General features: G+C 36.2%; 1 pseudogene; it reads right to left on the reverse strand.

The window, feature by feature from the left end:
• Nucleotides 1-4,091: 4,091 nt before the first annotated feature.
• The window catches only part of LOC104870016, an 8,207-nt pseudogene continuing 4,457 nt past the window's right edge, over nt 4,092-7,841 (reverse strand).

Raw genomic sequence — 7,841 nt, forward strand, 5'->3', positions numbered from 1 at the left:
AACCACGGAGGCGTGGATATAATCTATGCCACATTCTTAGAACGGACTACAGTGCATCATTTGAAGGGTTGAAAAGAAATCCTTGAATGGACAAATCTTATAAAAGTAATCAGGCAAACTTTTAGATATATATTATATGTATATATAAATTTGTAATTTATATATTTTGAATACTTGGTTTAAAGTAACACTGTATCATTAGGAATTATTACTATCCCTTAAATAAATATGAGTATTATATAATTACAAAATTCAGACAATGGCTACTTCTGGCAGGGAAAAGCAAAGGGATTAGATAAGACAAGAATATCGAGGGCCTTAATTATAATCATATTGTTTCTATCACTTGAGCTAGTTTGTGAGGATATTAGAATTTATTATATTAGTCTTATCATCTTCTTGTATCTAACTTTTTTTCACCAACCTGAAAAACATAGGATGCAAAAATCAACATATAAATCCTAGCACTGTCATTACTGTTACTACTTATAGTTAATCCATGTGAGCTCTAGTGAGCTGGTGTGACATAATTACACAAATACTTAACATAGAGAGTTAGGGTGAGAATGCACTATTATTAGCACCTATACAGCACACCGTGTAATGCTAAATGCAACAATCATCTCACAAATGGGGGCTATTATCATCTGCATGTGACTCATCCCCTGGAGAGTTCGCTCTTGAACCTAATTATCATGAAACCGTGTCTGCACTGTGGCGTACACAGGGGTTCCTCAGGAGAGTACCCACTCATTACCATAAAGCTTCCAGAGCCTTGAAGTCCTTCATTCCTGTCCGTGGCGGGTAAAAGTTACCACATTTAAGCAGTCAAGCAACCTTGAGTTAATTTTTTAATATACAGGAAAAATTATCAGAGAAATCTCACTTCTTTGTTAATTGCAAAATAAACAGCTCTCTAGTCGAGAACTAATTCTAGGCTAGCATTTAGGCAAAGTAGGTAAATGAGCTGTTCACGGAGGCTTAGAGGTTTTTAATAATTTTGCTCTTCTCCAATAAATTAATGTGTTGCTCTTGGAAGTGCTTAAGCTTTGCACTGACAACTTGAAGTTTTTTTGTAGTACACTGCATTTCCTAAAACAAGAAGAGAGAGAAAAATAAACATCCCTTCTAAAGACAAGCAAGTCAACAGGAGATTTTCTGCTTTTTGACCCAGTCTTATCTTCAAGAAATATCCTAACCGTGAAAAAAGAGAAAAGTCCTTTTACATGCTTCATGAGTACTGCCAAATTCAATATTTTGGTTATTTTATTTCATTTCTACTTTAAAAAGAAAAGGTCTTTTTAAATATCAGCATACCAACCACCATGATTATACTATTTATTCTTACACTATTAGTTTCAAGCAAATACTGTATATAAAATTAACAGAAAAATGTAAATGACCTCTAGATATACCACTATTAAGTTGAATGCCAAAGGCAAAAACTTTCTTGCTGGTGGCAAGTCAACTGTACCTGTTCATCTCATCCTTTCCCAATCCAGAGGAAATGATAGATAAAAATCTTTGAAAGACTATAAATGTCAACTACAAAATTTTAAGAGCTAATGTCTTTCTTTTTTTTTTTTTTTTTTTTTTTTTTTTTTTTTTTTTTTTTTTTTTTTTGGTACCAGGGATCAAATTCAGGTCCTTGCACTTTCAAGGCAGAAGGCGGAACCACTGAACTAAATCCCCAGCTTAATGGAGAATTTCAATCCCAATTTTTTTCTTTCCCCTTCAGTTTTCCAAGATTTTGCTCTTCTGAGACAAAAGGAATCCTCTGTCATGAAGTTGTGTAGTCTGTCTGGAATATGAAACTAAACAGGCTGTGATTATGAGAACAAAGAAACAAACAATAAAACCTATAAATCTAATGGTCAAAGTGCAAATAGTGTCACTTCACGTGATACTACCCAGAGTACACATCTCAGATAGGAATGAGATATGAATTCATTCAGTCCAGTCTCCCCTATCCTGCTCTTAAGCCCAAACTTCTCATGTTTTGAGGCTGGCTGAGCTCCCTTTTAGTCTGATGAAGCTGTTATATCTGTAGAATAAAGAGAGCAAGCAAGTGCCTATTTAAAAATGAAACAGTATGGACTGTTACGTTGAGACTAGAAAGAATTATAGGCAGGCGAATTATGGCAGAGGTTACACTGTAAGTTTGAAGGCTGCAGTCCACAATGATGAACATGTAACAGTCATCTCTACACACTCAGCGCATAATGACAACTATTACTTAAATCTGCAAGTGCCAGAGAGAGAAGAAATATAGTGAAATACTAAGTATAAAGGATTTTAAATATCCTTATCAGTCCCGCGTAGATTTAGTGACAAGAAAAATTTGGCAAATACAGAGAAGATTTAAAAATCATTATCAATAAGGTACATATTATAGAAAATAGTGTAATCCAGAGCTCTGACAGTACAAACATATTTTTCTTTATATGTGGACATGGAGCACTTATAACAGTTGGCTACATAGCCATACAAAAGCCAATAAAAACAGAAACAGTTCCAAATATCAACATAGATAGTGCAAACAATATGCTTCAACTGTACTACTAGAAACTAGTAATAAAATTTTAAGAGTCTCTTCCATTTACAGTGTTTTTAAATGGATATTAACATTAGTATCAAGAGAAATAGGATAAAATGAAATCCAGAATTTCCTAAAAATCATGACAATGAAACAATGATTCTATGGGATCTGCTAAACTAGTGCTCATAAAAAGGAATGAGTACCTGAATCAATATTAAACAAAATTATTAGTAAAAATAACCCCAGAAAGCCTAAAAAGACCAAGTGAACAAAATAAATCATAGGAGAGCCTAAAGAACAAATTTTTAGAATCTGCAATTAGTAAGATAGAAAATATAACAGGAAAATGAATCATAAGCCATCGGCAAAACCAATTGTTTATTATAGTGAATATCAAATACATACACAAAATAAGAAACTACATGATCTCAAGCTAAGAAATTACTTTGCACAATTCTAGGACAATAAATGTGAAGTTATAGATTGAGCTTGCTCCTTCAAAGGATCTCAGAAGAGACAGATCAATTACCATGAAAGAAATATGTACTGTTTTAAAATTACTGCCCTCGCAGAGAAGCACCAAAAGAAATGATTTCTTAGATGAAGTCTGTCAAGCTTTTTTTTTTGGCCTTAAAAAAAAAAGCTGCTTTATTAACTCCAAATTTATGAAAAGTTAACACATCTTGAGCTATTCAGATTTACACTGATGTGATAATGATACGTGTACCGCTCTCAGTGCAGTCATGTTCTACAGCACGGACAAGTATTCAAGGGCTTCTCTAAGTTTCAACGCCTTGACCGAATACCGTGATTACAAACAGGGGTGGAAAAGCTGCACATGTGTGTGCTTTGCCACAGCGCCCTTCTCTCTCTTGCCTTTCTCCAAAAACCTTGTTTCATTGACAATCTGTACTCTGAAAATTGCATTGAAATGATTACTTGGATCTTTCAGAAGTTTTAAAGTGTGTTAAAAAAAAAAAAAACAACAGCAATGCATTTAATGCTAATCATCGATTAAAATACCAAGAAAGCAAATAAAAAATCCTCTTAAATATATAAATACTTAAATATAGAAAATATCCATCAGAGTCAAAGGATATTTAACAGTCGTGCGAAAAAAGTGAAGTTGGCACCTGATGCCAGGGAAGATTTAAAAGTGAGACTCTTGAGGTAAATGCTGCCTGTGGACCAGCCTTGAATTTTGAAAATTTTAAACCTAATTTATACATGCATGTATATACCTTTTTAAAATCACACCGCAAGTAAAAAATTGGTAACGTTTACAAAGCACAATAGAGCAGTACAGTGCCTTCATCTTAAAGAAAGTGGCTTCTCAAGTTTTAAAACTCCCTTGAGTTTCATTTACGCACATGGTTTAAAATTCAGTTTTGTGGCATAACACTAGAAATCTGTGTAATGAAGCTCGGGCCCTGAACACCTTCTATTAATTAATGCCAACATTAGTGAGCATGAAACCTGGAAAATAAGTTGTCAATATCTGATCGATGAGGTACAGAATATCTGAATACAACTTATGGCCTGGAGTGAGCAGTCAGTAATCCCAACACACATTATGGCTTTCCTACATTTTGTATGATTTGCATGTCCTTCAATAACTGAAGATTTGTCCTGCTTTTTTCTCCAGGTCTCAGTTTGGCAAAATCCTTTTTACTTATGGTCGCTGTGAGTCCAGAAAAACAGCTCCTGCTGTTTCCTTCTCCATCAAGAGTCTTTTTGTTAGCTCTAACTTCCCTTTTCCGCTTCTCTGGCTTCTGTTTCTCTAGCCGTGCTTGGTATTTTCGAACTTTAGTTGTTTGGTTGGCATCTGCTTCCGTCTTTCCCACTAAGGCCTCCAGTTCACACTCTGAGCTGTCTGTCTTTCAAGTCAGTGTTGGTGGCTCCTGCAGAAGTTTCACAAGCTGCTGTGCTGGTGATCAAAACTTATCGGGCCAAACCCATCCTGTGAAGTCTGCAGGCCTTCTGACAACCCTACGCTGATGCTGCTGGAAGAGGGAGGTGTTGCCGACTCCTTACTTCTACTACCTCTTGAAGAAGGTACTTGTTTTGCCACAGGAATGTTGTTCACCACTCAATCGTTCCACAAAACGTCACCGTGTGTTACATTAGGTGCGAGACACGCTGAATGTTAGCTACCAAGGCATGGCTAGGACTGCTGGACTTTCCAGCCACAAATGGCGTTTCACTCAAGCGTACTCTATAATAATGAGGCTGTGCACAAAAATAGTTACCAGGTCCTTTCTTTTCTGGTGGTTTTGACTTTTTAAAAAATTTTCTTACAGTGGCAACATATGTAGTTGTTTTATGTTCAAAGGTAAAGTCCCTTTGTTTCTACATCCCTGTGCAACTCAGCTGCCTTAGCCTGTGTAGGTTTCCTTTCCTGTTCTTTTTCATAGAGTTTTGCTTCCAAGGTCTTGCATCGTGCGGTAAGTTTGCTATATTCTTGTCCCAGAAGATCCATTTTCACAAGTTGGCTCTGAACATGTGTTTGATCGTGTTGTCGTTCTCGTCCTACGGTCACCTCAATGAATGGTTGCGGTAACTACTGAGTATCAGTCCATGAGGTGGCATACCTGTTTCTGTAAAACAGATGTTCCCTCCATTTCTGAATGCTTTATCATATCCCTCATGTATTCCAATTATTTTTCTAAAAGATTACCCTTATATTCTGCAGCTAGCAACTGAGATGTCAGGTTTTTTTTGTTTTTTTTGTCTTTTTGGGTTTTTTTTGAGACAGGGTCTCACTATGTAGTTGAGACTGACCTGGAACTCACTACGTAGCCCAGGCTGCTCTCAAACGCACAGTGATCCTCCTGCCTCAGCCTCCCGAGTGCTGGGATTACAAGCGTGCACCACCACACCCAGAGAGATGTCAGTTCTTGATTGTGCTTTCATTCCTCATTCTTCAAATTCTCCCTTTCTTATATCTGTTCATCTAGTACTTTTTTATACTCCACTGTTTCTCTAGACAAAGTTTTCACACTTTCTTCTGCCCCCTCTGACTGCGTTTGCTCTGATTTCCTGAGCTCTTCTTCAAGATTCTAGAGCCGCCCAGCAGGGGCAACCCTAAGAGGAGCCACAGATGGAAGGGACAAGGCCAAAGTCTGTCAAGCTTTTAAAGAAAAAAATAATCTTAATGTTTAAAAAGATAATCGGGACTTAAAACAAAGAAGGTAATTACTGGTATCTTGCATCAAGGAAGTTGCTGATCCACAGTCTTACAGAATGCCCTCTATTTCCTTTTCACTCCTTCCCAAATATCAACCTGGCTTCACTTATGGGTTAGTGAAGAAAACATGAATATTGGTAAAACCTAACGGTGAACTTTAAAAATTAATAAATCGTGACCAAATAGAAATGCAAAAGTGGCTTGATATTAGATATTAATAACAGATCCATTGTGAATTATGACAATCTCCATACCTGATGAAAGGACATTTAACAAAGGTCAACATTATTGGGGAAAATTACTACAAAAATAAGATAATTTAGCAAAGTAATAGGATATAAAGTTGATATTCAGATAATACTAGCTTCAAAGTAGGTGAAGAACTGGGCAGAACACACAATGGAAGAAACAAATGCCTGTATGATAACAAATCTAGGAAAAGCATAAGAGAAAATGTGGCATACCTCCCTGAGGTATTGCTAAATGTACAGTGTTTCAAGGATAATTTTCCTACAGTTAAAGTAAAAATTTAACACAATCCGAATGAGAATACCACTTATTTTCTTTTCTGGATCTAAATAGGTGATAATAAAGTTCATATAAAACAAGCAAAGAAAGCCTGAAATACCCCCCAATTCAGTATATACAGAGGAATAGCCTTAGAAATATGAAAGCATAACATAAAGTCACCATAATTAAAACTTAATTCGAATTAAGGCAGTATTGTGTGACATCGATGCAGAAATAGACTGAAAAAATGGAATAACAGAAAAATGAGCATAGACTAAATTGTCTTTATACACAATAAAGCAGGTTTGAGATAGGTGAGTGAAGGCTGACTTTTTAATGAATTTTGTTGGATGAGCTGGAAAGCCATAAGCAAAAACTAAAGCTGTATATTTTTCACAGCATGACAGGGTAAATTACATGTGGACTAGGAGAGTTTCAAAAGCTTATAACTACACAAATTGTAGGGGGGAAACAGAATATGTCCCCTTAAAGCGGGAAAGAAAATTTATATGATTCAAAATGAAAAGACCATTTAAAATACATAGTAGATTTCAAAACCAATACCATTAAACCAAAGCAAAAAGTAAATGATCAGTGATCAGGAGAAGAAATTGTAGTTTCCATGAAACATGGTAGGAATGAAAGAGACTTTTCTTATAAATCTATAGGATGGAATTTGGTAATATCCAGAAAAATTGTACCTAGGATGTATACACATATATTGATACCATACATGTTAGACCGTATACACATATGTAGAGTGGGTCTCACTTAAAGTTCTACCCAAAGATTCACTGGAGGAAGCACTGCTGATTATAGCAAAGAACCAGGAACAACTCAAATGTTCGTTAGCAGGACAGTGGCTGAATAAAATACAGCTAGCATTGTGTGCAATATAAAAAGAAGGGACTCATATAACTGATAGGTATTTGTCACCAAGCCTTATCATCAGTGAAAAAGCAGCCTGCAGCACACCACCTCTAGCACTAAAATCAGTTTTAGTTATTTATTGCTACATAAAATGTTACCGCCAACATTAACAGTTCATAACAAACATCTCACAGTTTCTAAGGTCAGGAATCTGAGCACTGTTTAGACCATTTGCCATAGAACTTCTTGGGAGGCTATCATCAAAGCGTCGATAGCCTTCTGAGGTTTTGACTGAGGAAATAGCCCTTCCGGGATCACTCGCAATATTGATGGGCCTCAGGTGCTAATTGGTTCTTAGCTAATGACGTCACTTCCGTGACACACGGACTTTCTATAGCACTGCACGTCTATGGCAAATAGGTTCCTCAGAGATAAGCTGCCATGTACAAAAGCAGATGGGTATGTTTGTGTGTGTATGAAATTAGAAAATGACTGCTTTGCAATCCCAAATAAGCTAATGGATTAATGCAGGAATAACAGAGATATTTAATGATTAAGAATTTTAAAATAGATCATGCTGACAGTACCTGAAACCAATGATCAGCCTTGGCTTTATTAAAAGTGCATAACTAGCCAGGGATTTACCTCAGCGGTTCGGTGGCTGCCTTGCAAGCACAAGGACCCGAGTTCAATCCCCGGTACAAAAAAAAAAAAAAAAAAAAAAAAAAAAAAAAA

The sequence above is a fragment of the Fukomys damarensis genome, unplaced genomic scaffold, assembly GCF_012274545.1.
Source record: "Fukomys damarensis isolate Sample0158 unplaced genomic scaffold, DMR_v1.0_HiC HiC_scaffold_11, whole genome shotgun sequence".
NCBI lineage: Eukaryota > Metazoa > Chordata > Mammalia > Rodentia > Bathyergidae > Fukomys > Fukomys damarensis.